The sequence below is a fragment of the Microtus pennsylvanicus genome (genome assembly GCF_037038515.1).
Source record: "Microtus pennsylvanicus isolate mMicPen1 chromosome Y unlocalized genomic scaffold, mMicPen1.hap1 SUPER_Y_unloc_3, whole genome shotgun sequence".
In the NCBI taxonomy this organism is placed as follows: domain Eukaryota; kingdom Metazoa; phylum Chordata; class Mammalia; order Rodentia; family Cricetidae; genus Microtus; species Microtus pennsylvanicus.
The window spans coordinates 6,008,513-6,027,215 of NW_027460881.1; the positions used below are offsets into that span (position 1 = coordinate 6,008,513).

Consider the following 18,703-nt stretch of genomic DNA (forward strand, 5'->3'; position numbering starts at 1 on the left):
GAACCAGTTCCATCGTAGAGTGACTCCCTGCTGTGTTTAAGATAACCTGTCAATTCGGTCTAGTCAGTTACAAGGAAATTTGCATAATTGCACAGATTAACTATCAGCATCATTTACTGCACAATCAAAGGCAAGGCAAAGAAATCATAGACATGTTGTTGAATGCTGATGATGTTATTGGGAGTTTTGATGGGCTTTTTCTTAAAGGGAAATCATCGGTGACTCTCATGCATGAAGCAGATCCTTTCTCTGTGATGTTTCCTGAATAGCCACTGAGATACCAGCCCATTGAGTTGTGGTCTCTCTCTCTTTTAAAAAGCAACTTCTACCTTCAGCTTGATCTCTTGCTTGAGCTTCCCTTCCGGCTACTAGGCTCCTTTTCTGATCCTGCAGAGGGCTTTTGTAAGGTGATGTGGGAGTGTCATATATCAATCTGTTGATTTCATTGGCTAAGCAATAAAGGAACTGCCTCGGCCCATTTCATTGGTTAGAAGATAGGTGGGAGGAGTAGACAGAACAGAATGCCAGGAGGAAGAGGAAGTGAGGTCAGACTCCGCAGCTCTGCTCTCCGGAGCAGACGCAGGAGAGACGCCATGCTACCTGCTCCAGGGAAGACGCACGCTATGAAGCTCCAACCCAGGATGGACGTAGGCTAGAATCTTCCCGGTATGCGCACCTAGGGGCGCTACACAGATGGTTAGAAATGGGCCAGAGCAGTGTTTAAAAGAATACAGTGTCCGTGTAATTATTTGGGGCATAAGCTAGCCGAGCCAGGCGGCTGGGCATTTGGGGACGCAACCCTGCCGCCGTCCATATTACTACAAATGGCGCCCAACGTGGGGCTCGAACCCACGACCCTGGGATTAAGAGTCCCATGCTCTACCGACTGAGCTAGCCGGGCCAGGCGGCTGGGGATTGGGGGACGCAACCCTGCCGCCGTCCATATTACTACAAATGACGCCCAGACGTGTGGCTAACTGAGTCCACAGAAAGCCTGAGAAAGCTTAGAAAAGAATAGAGTAAAGCATGTTTCTTACGGCAATTTCTTGGGTCTGCTCTACTTGCTAGAGGCAAGCAAGTGCCTCATCTAAGAGAGGCTTCCTGACTCAGCTTCAGCTGCAAAGCCTGCAGCTCATTAAGAGGTCCTGCCACGAAACACTTAAACAGTGTTGACAAAACGCTGAACGCATGTTTTTCGGTTTTCAACCGTAGCAGGAAAAAAGCTGCGCTGTTTAAAAATGCCGGCTTTCTGGGCCATCCTGCCAGGGCAAACTCTGACTGTTTGAGGCAGGAGGGCCAGCTACCGAGAGAGGATTTGAGTGTTGTCTGTTGTAGCTTGCTGGCTGGAAGGGACCTTGAACCGCCATAGAGGTGTGGCTATAAACATGGCTGCAGCCTGTATATCCGCCATGAGGCTGGAAAGCTAAGGAATGGACTGGATCTAGCTGGCAAAGCCATGCCTTTAGTCCTACTGAGATTGCTTGGCAAATTAAAGACTCACGTGGTCAGAAAAAGAGAGATATACAGTTAAAGAGAGATTCAAAGACAGAGAAAATTTCTGAATGGTTTAAAGTGTGTTAAAATATATGCAAGCTGAAAGTTGAAGTTCTTAAAGCAAAAAACAAAAAAAAAAAAAGGAAGAGAGTTGTTGTGTGTACACACCTTTAATCCCAACACTTGGGAGGCAGAGGGAGATAGACCTCTGTGACTTCAAGGTGTGGTAGCACACGCCTTTAATCCCAGTGCCTAGAAGGCAGAGACAAACAGATCTCTGTGAGTTCAAGGTGTAGTAGCAAACACCTTTAATCCCAATGCCTGGGAGGCAGAGACAGGCGGATCTCTGAGAGTTCAAAGACAGCCTGGTCTACAGATGTGCGCTCAAAAAGCAAAAAGTTAACGTAGGAATGTCACAGCTTAGATTCTTAAGCGCCTAGTGATTTAAAGGCGCAAATCAAAAGTGCTCCTGGATAGTAAAAAATTGCAGATTCACAATAGGACAGATTCAGACCACTAAACGAGTCACACTGTTGGATGAATGTACGTAGGCTTGGGAGAGAGAAGAAAAAGAATATAGAGAATAAAGTTAATGGTTTTAAAAAAAAAAAGGTAAAGTCTTTAAAGAGACAGAATAAAGTAAAGTGATAGAGTAAAAATAAGCCGCGTAAAGATGAAAAATTCACAGAGAGTCTGGATTCTTTGTATTATTATGTTTTCTTTAAAATTTTTGACTGTGTAGGAGCTAAGTACAGAGAGACATTTCATTATATGGGCTGCCCAGTGGCACCAGAACGGATATCATGAGGGTATGATATCAGAATTTGGGTCTAAGGATATGATGCTTTGGAGAGAGTCTTCTTTTGTTTTCACAGAGGACCAGACCCTTTGGATTTCTTCTATCCCGATTTGGTATGATAGACCACGACCTCCTGAAATGTTCCTGTGAACGCCCTCAAAAAATTACGTCACTCAACTGCCAACTGAGATAAACCTGGCACACAGGTTACACCCTAAATGATCTGATTAACAGCGCCCCCATTCAGCAGGAAGCAGTTTGGAGAGAAAAAACTGCGCCCATGTTCCCAAATATAGTTTATAAATGTTCTTTTACATTTAAAGGGGGATATGATATAGACATGAATAATTTGCATTAGTATAGATTTTGCTTTATTGATAGAGATTTACGGTTAATTTTGTTATATGTATGAATGTTTCTGATGTAACTTTTACTTGATAACTGTTTTTTTATATGTAATTTTGCTATGTTAAGGTTAAAGCCTTCGTTTTTTTTGTTTAAACAGAAAAAGTGGAAGTGATGTGGGAGTGTCATATATCAATCTGTTGATTTCATTGGCTAAGCAATAAAGGAACTGCCTCGGCCCATTTCATTGGTTAGAAGATAGGTGGGAGGAGTAGACAGAACAGAATGCCAGGAGGAAGAGGAAGTGAGGTCAGACTCCGCAGCTCTGCTCTCCGGAGCAGACACAGGAGAGACGCCATGCTACCTGCTCCAGGGAAGACGCACGCTATGAAGCTCCAACCCAGGATGGACATAGGCTAGAATCTTCCCGGTAAGCGCACCTAGGGGCGCTATACAGATGATTAGAAATGGGCCAGAGCAGTGTTTAAAAGAATACAGTGTCCGTGTAATTATTTGGGGCATAAGCTAGCCGAGCCAGGCGGCTGGGGATTTGGGGACGCAACCCTGCCACCGTCCATATTACTACAGTAAGGGATTGTGATCTCTAAGTTTTTCCCCTTTCAAGAACTAATCATTCTATTAATCACAATTCTAAACTGCTGTGGGAGTTTGTTTGTGACTTATGCCTTCACATGTGATACAAGCGACCTGTGTGTATAGGGTCTTCTCTCTGTTCATGTGGGGAAGGCATGGCAGCAGGAGTAGATGGCTGCTCATTCTCTGTAAGGAAATCAGTAAACAGTGGGCACCAAGTACAAGGATGTCCTGAAATATTAAGTCTTGTCCTTTCAAGGCCCCAAAGCCTCCAGCTAGGTTCAGGGTCACGACAATCTCCAAAACCCACCGAGCATGAAGTATTCAGAACCAGAAGCCTGTGTGTGCCATATCACATAAATTCATCGTGAGTACACCAATCTGTTTTTTTTTTTTTTAATACTAAATTATTTTGTCCCATCGGAACGATCTATATTACCAATTAACCAAATTTGCTGCATCTTTGGTGTCCTAGAATTGCTTTAAATTGTTGCTGGGACAGTCTTACAAACCTTCCTGTGCTGTTATGAGACCTTAAGGGGACAGCACTTCTTTCAGAAATCAAAGGCAGTTGGGTTCAATCCTATGGTTAGCTGTTAGCTAGACACTGGAAGGATGGATTTGACTAAGAAAGGGAGACAGCATACATGGAGGCAGGTAACCTTTCCTTTGCAAAATGACCCATTTTGAGGCCTTACTTCAGGCTCTTCTCTTCTCTTAATCTTGGTTGTTTTATTAGTTTAGGAGAAGAATTAAAACTCCATTCACAGTATCTGTGAACCTGAATGAGTTAAGTATGTGTGACCAACTTGATGTCTGCCTGTCTGTCAACAGGGCCAGAGTTCAGGGGCATCTGATGCATAGCACAGGAATGTCAGCCATCAATCTCTGGTCCACCTAACTCTACAGCATTAGAGTTGTCATGGTTGCTCATCTGATCTTCCTCATATGATCTCCATCCACAGAGATGTCAGAAAAATCCTCCCCTGAGAGTGCAAGTTCTTTACAAATGAAAGATTATACAACAGAAGACACATGGGAGATTTATATGGGCAAGCTGTTGAAAGGATAAAGTGACAGAAGAAGTTTATTGATTAATTAAAGAAAGAATCCGCTTTAGCTGATAGGTTAGAACATAGGTAGGTGGAGTAAACAAAATAGAATGCCGGGAGGAAGAGGTAGTGAGCTCAGAGAAGCCATGCTCCCCTCTCCCCGGCAGATGCCATAGCTCTGCTCTCTGAGGCTGATGTCGATGCAGCCAGCCACCATGTCAGACATGCTGAATTTTTCCTGGTAAGCGCACCTCATAATACTACACTGATTATTAGAATTGGGTTAAAATGCTGAATCTAATGGGCCAGCAGTGTTTAAAAGAATACAGTTTTTGTGTATTTATTTCAGGCATAACCTTCATGCGGCCGTGGTGCTGGGGACACAGCCTCGCTGCTCAAATAACTACAGAATGGCTTGCAGCCTTCTGGACAATTGAATCCACTGAAAGCCTGAGAAAGCTTGGGAAAGAGTAAAGCATGTTTTCTTGGTAGCAGCGATTTCTCGGTCTGCTCTGCTTGCTAGAAGAAAGCAAGGGCTCTCATCTAAAAGAGGCTTGCTGACTCAGCTTCAGCTGCAAAACCCTGCAGCCCTTAAGAGGTCCTGCCACAAAACATTTAAATGGTGTTGATAAAAGCCAACTGAATGCTTGTATGTTTTCAGCAGTAGCAGGGAAAAAAACTGTGTTGTTTTAAAATGCCAGATTTCTGGGCCATCCTGCCTGGGCAAACTCTGACTGTTTGATGAAGGAGGGCCAGCTACAGAAAGAGGGCTTGAGTGTTGTCTGTTGCAGCCTCTTTGATGGCAAGGAACCTGAAACACTGTAGACTTGTGGCAATGAATGCAGCTCTGTTCGGTACCTCAGCCACAAGGTTGGAATGGCAGAAAGCTAAGGAATGGGCTACATCTGGCCAGCAAAGCCACGGCTTTAGTCCTACTGAGATTGCTTGGTAAATGAAAGACTCATGTGGTCAGAAAAACAGAGAGAGAAATAGAGTAAAGAGAGATTCAAAGACAAAGAAAATTTTTAAATGATTTACAGTGTGTTAAAAATATGTGCAGGCTAAAATTTGAAGTTCTTAAAGTTAAAAAAAGGAAGAGAGTTGTTGGGTGTGGTAGTACACACCTGTAAACCCAACACATGGGAGGCAGAGGGAGATTAAACTCTGTACCTTCCGGGTGAGGTAGCACATGCCTTTAATCCCAATGCCTTGAAGGCAGAGACAAACAGATCTTTGTGAGTTCAATGTGTAGTAGCATACACCTTTAATCCCAATGCCTGAAAGGCAGAGAGAGGCAGATCTCTGAGACTTCAAGGACAGAGAGGTATAGAGAGTTATTCCAGGTCAAAGATACAGAGAACCTGTCTCAAAAGGCAAAAAATAAAAAGGAAAAATAAACAAAATAGAGGTTAAATTGAAGAGCACAAACATGGAAAATTCACAGCGAATTTTGATATTGTATGCTATTATGCTCTTTTTGAATCATTTGAATTTTGAGGCAGTAGCAATAGCTGCTAAAAGATGTTTCTTTATAAAAGCTGCTGAAATAATCCAACATAGATATTTTGAAAATGCCTTGACTTTGAAATTTGGATCTAAGGACATGATGCTTTGGAAAGGAGTTTCTATTTTGTTTTCACAGAGGGTGATAGTCTGTGGATGCCTCTATCCTAATATGGTAGGATGGACCACGCCCTACTTAAAGGTTGCTGTGAACACCTTTAAAAAATTGCTTCGCTCAACTGCCAACTGAGATAAATCAATAATGATGCCACCATTCAGCAGGAAGCATTTTGGAGAGAAAAAACTGCACCCACGTTCCCAAATATGGCTTATAAACGTTCTTTTCCATTTAAAGTGGGATGTGATATAGATATGAATATTTGCATTAGTATAGATTTTGCTTTTCTGATAGAGATTTTAGGTCAATTTTGTTACATGTATATGCATTTTTGATCTTCATTAAGGTATTGTGATTGTGTAGTTCATATAAAAATATAATGTATATAGGTTATTAATGAATAATCATTAATAATAGTCAAGTTTGTAGTCATGTTAGTTAGATTTGCTAGCTACATAGATATATATATTTCTGTCAGATAGGCATTATTCATATCTCTCTAGAATACAAAATAGGCTATTTAATGTTTTAGTACCTTAGGGTTTTTCATGACAGTGAGACACTCTACCCTTGGCAGCACATATCTACTTCAGGAAGAAGATGGGCATCAAATAGGATCCTTATGGAGTTTGATAGCCATTTGGGGAAGAAACTGCTCTTGCCTGGATTGTTGCATAAACTGTACACAGAAAACACTCAGAGAGAGGACTACTGAACTTGCCTAAAGGTGAGATGATCTTTTCGTGTTCCTGATTCAGGAAAGGGTCAGCAAAACATTCTTCAAGACAAGCAGATAGTGACTACCTTTGAAATTTCCTGCTTCATGGAAATGTCTGCTGGAAACTATGGGCCGGTAGGCTAAGGGTGGAAACACCAACGGTACAGAGGAACTTTGGGTGACTGTCCAGGCAGCGAGATGTCTCTGTCATTTCTAGAGTTTGAAAATGGCTTACTTTTTTTTTTTTGCTTAGGTAATACTGTATTATCCTGGAGTCTCAGATGGAGTTGAAGAATAGATAGATAGTTATAGTTTTCCATTGTTATGATAAAAGATAAAATAGATATAAATATTGTAACTGTAATTCTTGCTTGATAACTGTTTTGTTATATGTAATTTTGCTATGTTAAATTAAGGATTCCATTCTTGTTTAAACAGAAATAGGAGTAATGATGGAGTATAGGTCATTGGTTAATTAAATAAAGAAACTGTTTGGCCTGAATGGTTAGAACATAGGTGGGTGGAATAAACATAAGAGAATGCAGGAAGGAATAGGAATTGAGCTTAGAGATGCCATGCACCTCTCCCATGGGCAGAAATGGTAGCTCTGCACTCTGAGGCAGATGGCGATACAGCCAGCCACCAGGTCAGACATGCTAAATCTTTCCTTCTAAGTGCACCTCGTGCTGCAACATACATTATTAGACATGGGTTAAGAGGGTGAAAATAATGGGGCAGGCAGTGTTGAAATGAATAGTTTTGTGTTGTTATTTCGGAGCATAAACTTACAAGGCGGCCCCATGGGGATGCAGCCCTGCTGCTCAAATTTCTACAATCAAAGGGGAAATGGAAGAAGGGAAGAAAGAAGAGAGAGAGACAAGGAAGAATGGATGGATTCAATCATTCATTGGAAAAATGAGGGAACCAATGAATGAGGAGACCTAGTAGGAAAAAATGTGCTGCATTCCCTCAGAGAGTCAGGTCAAATTAAGGATTGACAAGGTTTTCCACTAAGGAGGAGGCTTATTCCATTTTACCTTCTTTGTGCTCCAGGCCCACCCACAAGAGTGATGATGAGGACAGGGAGAAGAAGAGGAGAGGGTGTACCAGAATTCCCTGGTACAATTTCTCACCCAAATTGTAGCCAAATCACCTGACCTGGGACAGCTGATCTACATGCTGGACCCTAACTCCCAGTTTGACAACTCTAACATTTTAACCAAGTTTGTGAAGATGAAGGAACCAAAAAATAGCCCAGTTACAGGATGGCAGGTTCCTTACAGGATGGGAGTGAGACATCAGTACCATACTGGTATTTGGCGGTTTGATGGGTGTGTGGGGTCTTTGCCAGACTCCACCTAGCATCATGGATTCCCTACTTTACTGATATTATGGAGTTCGGTGCATTCATCATATGTGTGCATGTCACACACTAGTGGGCATCATATGTACATGTTTATCCTGTGTGTGGGTGAGTGTGTTCATGAGTTTTATAGCCCAAGTACTACAGAACATGATCAATGAAAGGGAACACTGTTTTCCAGATATGGCAGGGCAATTATTTAAATGAACTGACAAGGGTTGGATGGCATGGATAAGACCTATGAGAGTTCAAGGCATACCGAATCCAGGCATGACAAAGTAGGTGGCAGACAGAATTCTGTCAAAACTAAGTAGGTAGCTTGATGTCCAACTTACTGGAGAAGAGCAACTGAGCGGAGACACTTTTCACTAAGCAACATGCTCTAGTGGAGATCAAACATCCTTTGACTTACAGCCAGTACGAATTAAACCATTCATCAAATGAAACCTAATATTCTCTGATTTTGAGTATACATTTGTGTCCCTTCCTGATTAATCTACTCTTTATCCTCTTAAGTCCCAATACCTCACGCTGATAGCGGTCACATCTTTCCATTTGACATGGTTTTCCCTCAAGCTTCATACCGCCCCGAGATCATACAACTTTTTGTCCCCTCTCCACTGCTTCCTTGACAGCCATCTTGTCCTTTACCACACCACGCATCCCCAGTCCTTTACTCTCCAAGGGGAAAAGACCATAAATCCTGCTTTGTTTTGAGGCATGTATTTCTGTGATGCCCCATCCACCAAACACAAACCATCATTGACCAAATAACACAACATGTTAACAAATTTTATTCTTTGAGAAAGAATAATCCATTGGAAAAGATACCAGGATTCATAGAAGACCTGAGGTATCTCTGAAAAAACACATTCCCAAAGAGAGAATTAAGTCTGCCCCTCAAAATTTGAGAATTTCACTTTAGCAGATCTTCACCAAATCATAGACATAGATATGGAAGTCATTATCAAACTTGATGAAATACACAGAAGGTTTGTTGGGAACTTGGCAAATAATTTTACCTATCTCTTGGGTTCCATCATTTTGTTGTACTGTACTCTTTTGCCCTTCAAGGAATCCCTGCCTAATTCCAAAGTCACCTCTACTGGAGGACATTAAGGCGTGATGTGGAGGTTGCCTTCAATGGAATCATCATGATGGTGGTAAAGGTACAGGACCGGATCATTCTCGTTGACAATGTAGAAACAGGTCGTTATGCCCTGCACCTCATCTGGGACCATGCCACTCCACTCTTCCTTAGAGCCTGGCATGATGTGGAGGTTGCCTTCCAGGTAGTCATCCAGGAGGTGGTAAATGTACAAGACCGGATCTTTCTTGTAGGTAATATAAAACCAGGTCTTCATGATTGGCACTTCTTCTAGGACCATCCCGTTCCAGTCATTCTTAGAGCCATTTGTGCCCATGAATGTATGTTTCACTGCTCTGCCAACTATGGTGTTTGAGAGATGAGTGTCTGTCACCTGAGGAAATGGCACATTATTAGGCAGGATCTTCAGGTTTAAAATCCTTTCATCACTATGAAGCTCCAAGCCATAGACACAATCAATCCCATCATATTTCAACAAATAGAGAGAGGGATATGTTGGCAGTTGATCTAGAATGATGGCTTTCCAATGGGTGACTGGTTCATTGGCTTCCTTCCAGCCATGAGAAATTCTGCGGCCAACAATATTCTCCAGGGCCTGAAAAGGCTTACTAAGTTTTTGCTTCTGGGGCGATGGCCCATTCTTCTTCTGGAGATGTGGCATGCAACACATACTAAGAGGCATCTTCATCATGGCGGGAGACTTTCTGAGATAGGCCACAGCACTCCTGTTCCACTGTCTCTTGGCTCTGATTCTGTGCTTGGGCTTCATAGCTGCCAATCTCTGCATAGGAAGAACTCTTCAGTTTAAATCAGACACAAAGTGGTTTCCTCCACCATAAGTGCCTGCAAGGATAAGAAGGTGAGGATGTGAGGTCAAGGCTCTTTTTAGGAATAACTTTGGAGCAAAGTGAAAAAGGAAGGGCTGAATAGATTTGGATACCTAAATGGAATATGTTCTTAAGAAATTAATAGGAAAATTATCAAACTCTTGTCTACAGCTCAGTATATGTTTATCAGAGACATATTCCTGCTGCAAAATGCAATTGACCTCTACTGAGTAACCTACTTCCTGACTTACTATATCAATGAGAGAGGAAGCTATGCCTATACCTAAAGTGAGAAAGAAATATCTGAACAGATGGCAAAGAATTCAAAGAACAGCCACTCCTCTCCTTACCACTCAAGCTACTGGTTAGTTGGCTGATCTATAACCACCTGCCCAAGGTCATGGCACTCCAGTCCACTGGCTCTCTCTATTGTGTCTCCTGATCCAGATCCAGGTTGATTACATAAAGATATTCTGTATCTTCATTAGAGAAGTGAGTACTGTGAGTCAAACTGCCAAAAGAAAGAAACATTAATCTGTGCAACAGCACCTATTAGAAATAATTATCTTTTAAAACACATATGGACAAAGAAGATCTTTGCCATTAAGTGGACTGAGGAATTGGACATGTTTAGCAAAGATAGAGTGGGGAGAATACCCGACATTAACCGTCCCCCAGCTATCAAATATAGGAGCTGTTAAAGACATAAATTTTGGACCCAGAGCAGATTTGAAAGAAACCTTTCTTTGACTACAGAGGTCCTAGTTGCTTCCTAAACATATTTACCAAAAGAAAATATCTTGGCTCTCTAGATTCCAACTTCTGGAAATTCGGTTGAACAGTTGTGGAGCCCAAGAGCTGAACTGACCTCCTCAGCCACCGTGAAGATAGTAAGCCCACCTTCACAGAAGACTAGTGCTTCATGTGGAACAGAGTTGCCACCCCCAACCAAAGCTTTGTGACATCATCAAGGCTCTACTTATGTCATAAAACTCCTCCTAGCCAGGTTTCTTTCCTACTAACCCCCAGAAATATCCAGCATACAGGTCCTAAAATGCTGCTCATACAGCCCCATGAAGACCCAAAATAAAAACCCCCGTCTTCTTCCCAATTACTTGAGTCATATTTTCCAAGTAACTCAACGCCTTTATGTGTTTTTTTTTTTCTGTAAAATAATTTTTGGTCTGAGTCAACAACTCACATGAATGTTTTTTTTTCCTAGCTCCAATATCTTGATTGGTTATTTTGTATTGATTTTTCCATTACTTCATAATAATAATTATCAAACTTTCCACTTCTCTTCCTCCTCCCACATTCTTCTTGCTCCGCAAATAAACCTCTCCACTCAAACACCAGTCCAAATAGAGGGCAGGGTACTTTGAGCTGTGGGAAGTCCAAGCCCACCCTTCATCCATCCAGATTTAGCAAGGTATGCATCCACAAAAAATATGATCACAAAAAGCCAGTGTATGATATGCAGACAATTGCAAGTGCCATTATCTTTGGTTTCTCCGTCTGCCCCAATTGTCAGCCACATTCAGAACTTCCAGTTTGATCCCACGTTCTTTCATTCCCAGGTCACTGGATTAGTTGAATCCCCTTAGTTCAGGCACAGTGTCTCATAGTGTGGACCAAGCCCTTATATTCCTGACATCCTTGTTCTTTTTCTCCATCCATCTGCTCTTCCACTGGAGCTTGGAAGCTCCATCTAGTTTTGTGATTTTGACCCTGACTTGATCTCCATCATTAGCCAAACAAAAGTTCCATGGCAGTTTTCAAGATAGTCAGTCATCAGTCTGACTATGGGACAAGGCACACATAGTGCCTAGGGACATGTTACAGTGCGGTCAACTTTTCCTCCCTGCTTAAGTACCTAGAGAGGGTCACCCTATGGCCTTCTGAGAACCACTCGAGAGATATCGATCTTGACATCCCCAGAATGGCCCCATAAATTGAGATATCATCAGTGTATGTGCATTAACTTGTGTGTGTTTGTGTGTCTATTTAAATCGCAATAACAAATGGATTGTAATATTGAAGTTTCTTCTCATCTTGAGAAGAATATTTGCTACAGAAACACTCTCACAGTAATAGTGAGAGTGTAAACTTTCTAAGAAAGGAGAAATAACTGGAGGAATCCCCCAGGAGTTAGGCTCAGTGTCCCAGAATTTACACCCAAGGAAAGTCAATGAACTCAGTGATGGAAGATAAAACCCAGCCTAAATAAAATCCTAAATCATTTAGGTGGAACATGAGATAATCTTACAACCGTTACAAGAGGTCTAAAATGCCTGGACTGGAACATAAGGGGAACACAATGACGTGGAGCTGAGAGTGCATGGCAAACTGATTGGATTTGGCAAAAATTATGTAAGCATACCAAGGAAACCACCAGTGGGACAAAACCCTAAGAAATCTGTATGACAACATATCATGTTGAACATAATGAGATTTATAGACAAAGGAAAGATCTTAATTATGTCACTGTCACACAGGTGATGATGAACCAGTTCCATCGTAGAGTGACTCCCTGCTGTGTTTAAGATAACCTGTCAATTCTGTCTAGTCAGTTACAAGGAAATTTGCATAATTGCACAGATTAACTATCAGCATCTTTTACTGCACAATCAAAGGCAAGGCAAAGAAATCATAGACATGTTGTTGAATGCTGATGATGTTATTGGGAGTTTTGATGATTTTTTCTCTTAAAGGGAAATCATCGGTGACTCTCATGCATGAAGCAGATCCTTTCTCTGTGATGTTTCCTGAATAGCCACTGAGATACCAGCCCATTGATTTGTGGTCTCTCTCTCTTTTAAAAAGCAACTTCTACCTTCAGCTTGATCTCTTGCTTGAGCTTCCCTTCCGGCTACTAGGCTCCCTTTCTGATCCTGCAGAGGGCTTTTGTAAGGGATTGTGATCTCTAAGTTTTTCCCCTTTCAAGAACTAATCATTCTATTAATCACAATTCTAAACTGCTGTGGGAGTTTGTTTGTTACTTATGCCTTCACATGTGATACAAGCGACCTGTGTGTATAGGGTCTTCTCTCTGTTCATGCGGGGAAGGCATGGCAGCAGGAGTAGATGGCTGCTCATTCTCTGTAAGGAAATCAGTTAACAGTGGGGACCAAGTACAAGGATGTCCTGAAATATTAAGTCTTGTCCTTTCAAGGCCCCAAAGCCTCCAGCTAGGTTCAGGGTCACGACAATCTCCAAAACCCACCGAGCATGAAGTATTCAGAACCAGAAGCCTGTGTGTGCCATATCACATAAATTCATCGTGAGTACACCAATCTGTTTTTTTTAATTCTAAATTATTTTCTCCCATCAGAACGATCTATATTACCAATTAACCAAATTTGCTGCATCTTTGGTGTCCTAGAATTGCTTTAAATTGTTGCTGGGACAGTCTTACACCCTTCCTGTGCTGTTATGAGACCTTAAGGGGACAGCACTTATTTCAGAAATCAAAGGCAGTTTTGTTCAATTCTATGGTTAGCTGTTAGCTAGACACTGGAAGGATGGATTTGACTAAGAAAGGGAGACAGCATACATGGAGGCAGGTAACCTTTCCTTTGCAAAATGACCCATTTTGAGGCCTTACTTCAGGCTCTTCTCTTCTCCTAATCTTGGTTTTTTTATTAGTTTAGGATAAGAATTAAAACTCCATTTACAGTATCTGTGAACCCGAATGAGTTAAGTATGTGTGACCAACTTGATGTCTGCCTGTCTGTCAACAGGGCCAGAGTTCAGGGGCATCTGATGCATAGCACAGGAATGTGAGCCATCAATCTCTGGTCCACCTAACTCTACAGCATTAGAGTTGTCATGGTTGCTCATCTGACCTTCCTCATATGATCTCCATCCACAGAGATGTCAGAAAAATCCTCCCCTGAGAGTGCAAGTTCTTTACAAATGAAAGATTATACAACAGAAGACACATGGGAGATTTATATGGGCAAGCTGTTGAAAGGATAAAGTGACAGAAGAAGTTTATTGATTAATTAAAGAAAGAATCCTATTCAGCTGATAGGTTAGAACATAGGTAGGTGGAGTAAACAAAATAGAATGCCGGGAGGAAGAGGTAGTGAGCTCAGAGAAGCCATGCTCCCCTCTCCCCGGCAGATGCCATAGCTCTGCTCTCTGAGGCAGATGTCGATGCAGCCAGCCACCATGTCAGACATGCTGAAGTTTTCCTGGTAAGTGCACCTCATAATACTACACTGATTATTAGAAATGGGTTAAAATGCTGAAACTAATGGGCCAGCAGTGTTTAAAAGAATACAGTTTTTGTGTATTTATTTCAGGCATAACCTTCATGCGGCCGTGGTGCTGGGGACACAGCCTCGCTGCTCAAATAACTACAGAGTGGCTTGCAGCCTTGTGGACAACTGAATCCACTGAAAGCCTGAGAAAGCTTGGGAAAGAGTAAAGCATGTTTTCTTGGTAGCAGCGATTTCTCGGTCTGCTCTGCTTGCTAGAAGAAAGCAAGGGCTCTCATCTAAAAGAGGCTTGCTGACTCAGCTTCAGCTGCAAAACCCTGCAGCCCTTAAGAGGTCCTGCCACAAAACAGTTAAATGGTGGTGATAAAAGCCAACTGAATGCTTGTATGTTTTCAGCAGTAGCAGGAAAAAAAACTGTGTTGTTTTAAAATGCCGGCTTTCTGGGCCATCCTGCCTGGGCAAACTCTGACTGTTTGAGGAAGGAGGGCCAGCTACAGAAAGAGGGCTTGAGTGTTGTCTGTTGCAGCCTATTTGATGGCAAGGACCTTGAAACACTGTAGACTTGTGGCACTGAATGCGGCTCTGTTCGGTACCTCAGCCACAAGGTTGGAATGGCAGAAAGCTAAGGAATGGGCTACATCTGGCCAGCAAAGCCACGGCTTTAGTCCTACTGAGATTGCTTGGTAAATGAAAGACTCATGTGGTCAGAAAAACAGAGAGAGAAATAGAGTAAAGAGATATTCAAAGACAAAGAAAATTTTTAAATGATTTACAGTGTGTTAAAAATATGTGCAGGCTAAAATTTGAAGTTCTTAAAGTTAAAAAAAGGAAGAGAGTTGTTGGGTGTGGTAGTACACACCTGTAAAAGCAACACATGGGAGGCAGAGGGAGATTGACCTCTGTACCTTCAAGGTGAGGTAGCACACGCATTTAATCCCAGTGCCTTGAAGGCAGAGACAAACAGATCTTTGTGAGTTCAATGTGTAGTAGCATACACCTTTAATCCCAATGCCTGAAAGGCAGAGAGAGGCAGATCTCTGAGACTTCAAGGACAGACAGGTATACAGAGTTATTGCAGGTCAAAGATACAGAGAACCTGTCTCAAAAGGCAAAAAAATAAAAAGGAAAAGTAAACAAAATAGAGGTTAAATTGAAGCGCACAAAGATGGAAAATTCACAGCGAATTTTGATATTGTATGCTATTATGCTCTTTTTGAATCATTTGAATTTTGAGGCAGTAGCAATAGCTGCTAAAAGATGTTTCTTTATAAAAGCTGCTGAAATAATCCAACATAGATATTTTGAAAATGCCTTGACTTTGAAATTTGGATCTAAGGACATGATGCTTTGGAAAGGAGTTTCTATTTTGTTTTCACAGAGGGTGATAGTCTGTGGATGCCTCTATCCTAATATGGTAGGATGGACCACGCCCTACTTAAAGGTTGCTGTGAACACCTTTAAAAAATTGCTTCGCTCAACTGCCAACTGAGATAAATCAATAATGATGCCACCATTCAGCAGGAAGCATTTTGGAGAGAAAAAACTGCACCCACGTTCCCAAATATGGCTTATAAACGTTCTTTTCCATTTAAAGTGGGATGTGATATAGATATGAATATTTGCATTAGTATAGATTTTGCTTTTCTGATAGAGATTTTAGGTCAATTGTGTTATATGTATATGCATTTTTGATCTTCAATAAGGTATTGTGATTGTGTAGTTCATTTAAAAATATAATGTATATAGGTTATTAATGGATAATCATTAATAATAGTCAAGTTTGTAGTCATGTTAGTTAGATTTTCTAGCTACATAGATATATATATTTCTGTCAGATAGGCATTATTCATATCTCTCTAGACTACAAAATAGGCTATTTAATGTTTTAGTACCTTAGGGTTTTTCATGACAGTGAGACACTCTACACTTGGCAGCACATATCTACTTCAGGAAGAAGATGTACATCAAAGAGGATCCTTAAGGAGTTTGATAGCCATTTGGGGAAGAAACTGCTCTTGCCTGGATTGTTGCATAAACTGTACACAGAAAACACTCAGAGAGAGGTCTACTGAACTTGCCTAAAGGTGAGATGATCTTTTCGTGTTCCTGATTCAGGAAAGGGTCAGCAAAACATTCTTCAAGACATGCAGGTAGTGACTGCCTTTGAAATTTCCTGCTTCATGGAAATGTCTGCTGGAAACTATGGGCCTGTAGGCTGAGGATGGAAACACCAACGGTACAGAGGAACTTTGGGTGACTGTCCAGGCAGCGAGATGTCTCTGTCATTTCTAGAGTTTGAAAATGGCTTACTTTTTGTTTGCTTAGGTAATACTGTATTATTCTGGAGTCTCTGATGGAGTTGAAGAAGAGATAGATAGTTATAGTTTTCCATTGTTATGATATAAGATAAAATAGATATAAATATTGTAACTGTAATTCTTGCTTGATCACTGTTTTGTTATATGTAATTTTGCTATGTTAAAGTTAAAGATTCCTTCCTTGTTTAAACAGAAATAGGAGTAATGATGGAGTATAGGTATTGGTTAATTAAATAAAGAAACTGTTTGGCCTGCAAGGTTAGAACATAGGTGGGTGGAATAAACATAAGAGAATGCTGGGAGGAATAGGAATTGAGCTTAGAGATGCCATGCACCTCTGCCATGGGCAGAAATGGTAGCTCTGCACTCTGAGGCAGATGGTGATACAGCCAGCCACCAGGTCAGACATGCTAAATCTTTCCTTCTAAGCCCACCTCGTGCTGCAACATACATTATTAGACATGGTTTAAGAGGCTGAAAATAATGGGGCAGGCAGTGTTGAAATGAATAGTTTTGTGTTGTTATTTCGGAGCATAACCTTACAAGGCGGCCCCATGGGGATGCAGCCCTGCTGCTCAAATTTCTACAATCAAGGGGGAAATGGAAGAAGGGGAGAATGAAGAGAGAGAGACAAGGAAGAATGGATGAATTCAATCATTCATTGGAAAAATGAGTGAACCAATGAATGAGGAGACCTAGTAGGAAATAATGTTCTGCATTCCCTCAGAGAGTCAGGTCAAATTAAGGATTGACAAGGTTTTCCACTAAGGAGGAGGCTTATTCCATTTTACCTTCTTTGTGCTCCAGGCCCACCCACAAGAGTGATGATGAGGACAGGGAGAAGAAGAGGAGAGGGTGTACCAGAATTCCCTGGTACAATTTCTCACCCAAATTGTAGCCAAATCACCTGACCTGGGACAGCTGATCTACATGCTGGACCCTAACTCCCAGTTTGACAACTCTAACATTTTAACCAAGTTTGTGAAGATGAAGGAACCAAAAATAGCCCAGTTACAGGATGGCAGGTTCCTTACAGGATGGGAGTCAGACATCAGTACGATACTGGTATTTGGCGGTTTGATGGGTGTGTGGGGTCTTTGCCAGACTCCACGTAGCATCATGGATTCCCTACTTTACTGATATTATGGAGTTCGGTGCATTCATTCTATGTGTGCATATCACACACTAGTGGGCATCATATGTACATGTTTATCCTGTGTGTGGGTGAGTGTGTTCATGAGTTTTATAGCCCAAGTACTACAGAACATGATCAATGAAAGGGAACACTGTTTTCCAGATATGGCAGGGCAATTATTTAAATGAACTGACAAGGGTTGGATGGCATGGATAAGACCTATGAGAGTTCAAGGCATACCGAATCCAGGCATGACAAAGTAGGTGGCAGACAGAATTCTGGCAAAACTAAGTAGGTAGCTTGATGTCCAACTTACTGGAGAAGAGCAACTGAGCAGAGACACTTTTCACTAAGCAACATGCTCTAGTGGAGATCAAACATCCTTTGACTTACATCCAGTACGAATTAAACCATTCATCAAATGAAACCTAATTTTCTCTGATTTTGAGTATACATTTTTGTCCCTTCCTGATTAATCTACTCTTTATCCTCTTAAGTCCCAATACCTCACGCTGATATCGGTCACATCTTTCCATTTGACATGGTTTTCCCTCAAGCTTCGTACCACCCCGAGATCATACAACTTTTTGTCCCCTCTTCACTGCTTCCTTGACAGCCATCTTGTCCTTTACCACACCACGCATCCCCAGTCCTTTACTCTCCAAGGGGAAAAGACCATAAATCCTGCTTTGTTTTGAGGCATGTATTTCTGTGATGCCCCATCCACCAAACACAATCCATCATTGACCAAATAACACAACATGTTAACAAATTTTTATTCTTTGAAAAAGAATAATCCATTGGAAAAGATACCAGAATTCATAGAAGACCTGAGGTATCTCTGAAAAAAACACATTCCCAAAGAGAGAATTAAGTCTGCCCCTCAAAATTTGAGAATTTCACTTTAACAGATCTTCACCAAATCATAGACATAGATATGGAAGTCATTATCAAACTTGATGAAATACACAGAAGGTTTGTTGGGAACTTGGCAAATAATTTTACCTATCTCTTGTGTTCCATCTTTTTTGTTGTACTGCACTCTTTGGCCTCCAAGGAATCCCTGCCTAATTCCAAAGTCACCTCTACTGGAGGACATTCAGGCG

At 41.5% G+C, this 18,703-nt stretch overlaps 1 non-coding gene across 1 annotated transcript; it reads right to left on the reverse strand.

The window, feature by feature from the left end:
* Nucleotides 1–828: 828 nt before the first annotated feature.
* Nucleotides 829–901, reverse strand: Trnak-cuu (transfer RNA lysine (anticodon CUU)). Its single transcript has one exon. It is a non-coding gene; the product is annotated as a tRNA-Lys (tRNA).
* Nucleotides 902–18,703: the final 17,802 nt, after the last annotated feature.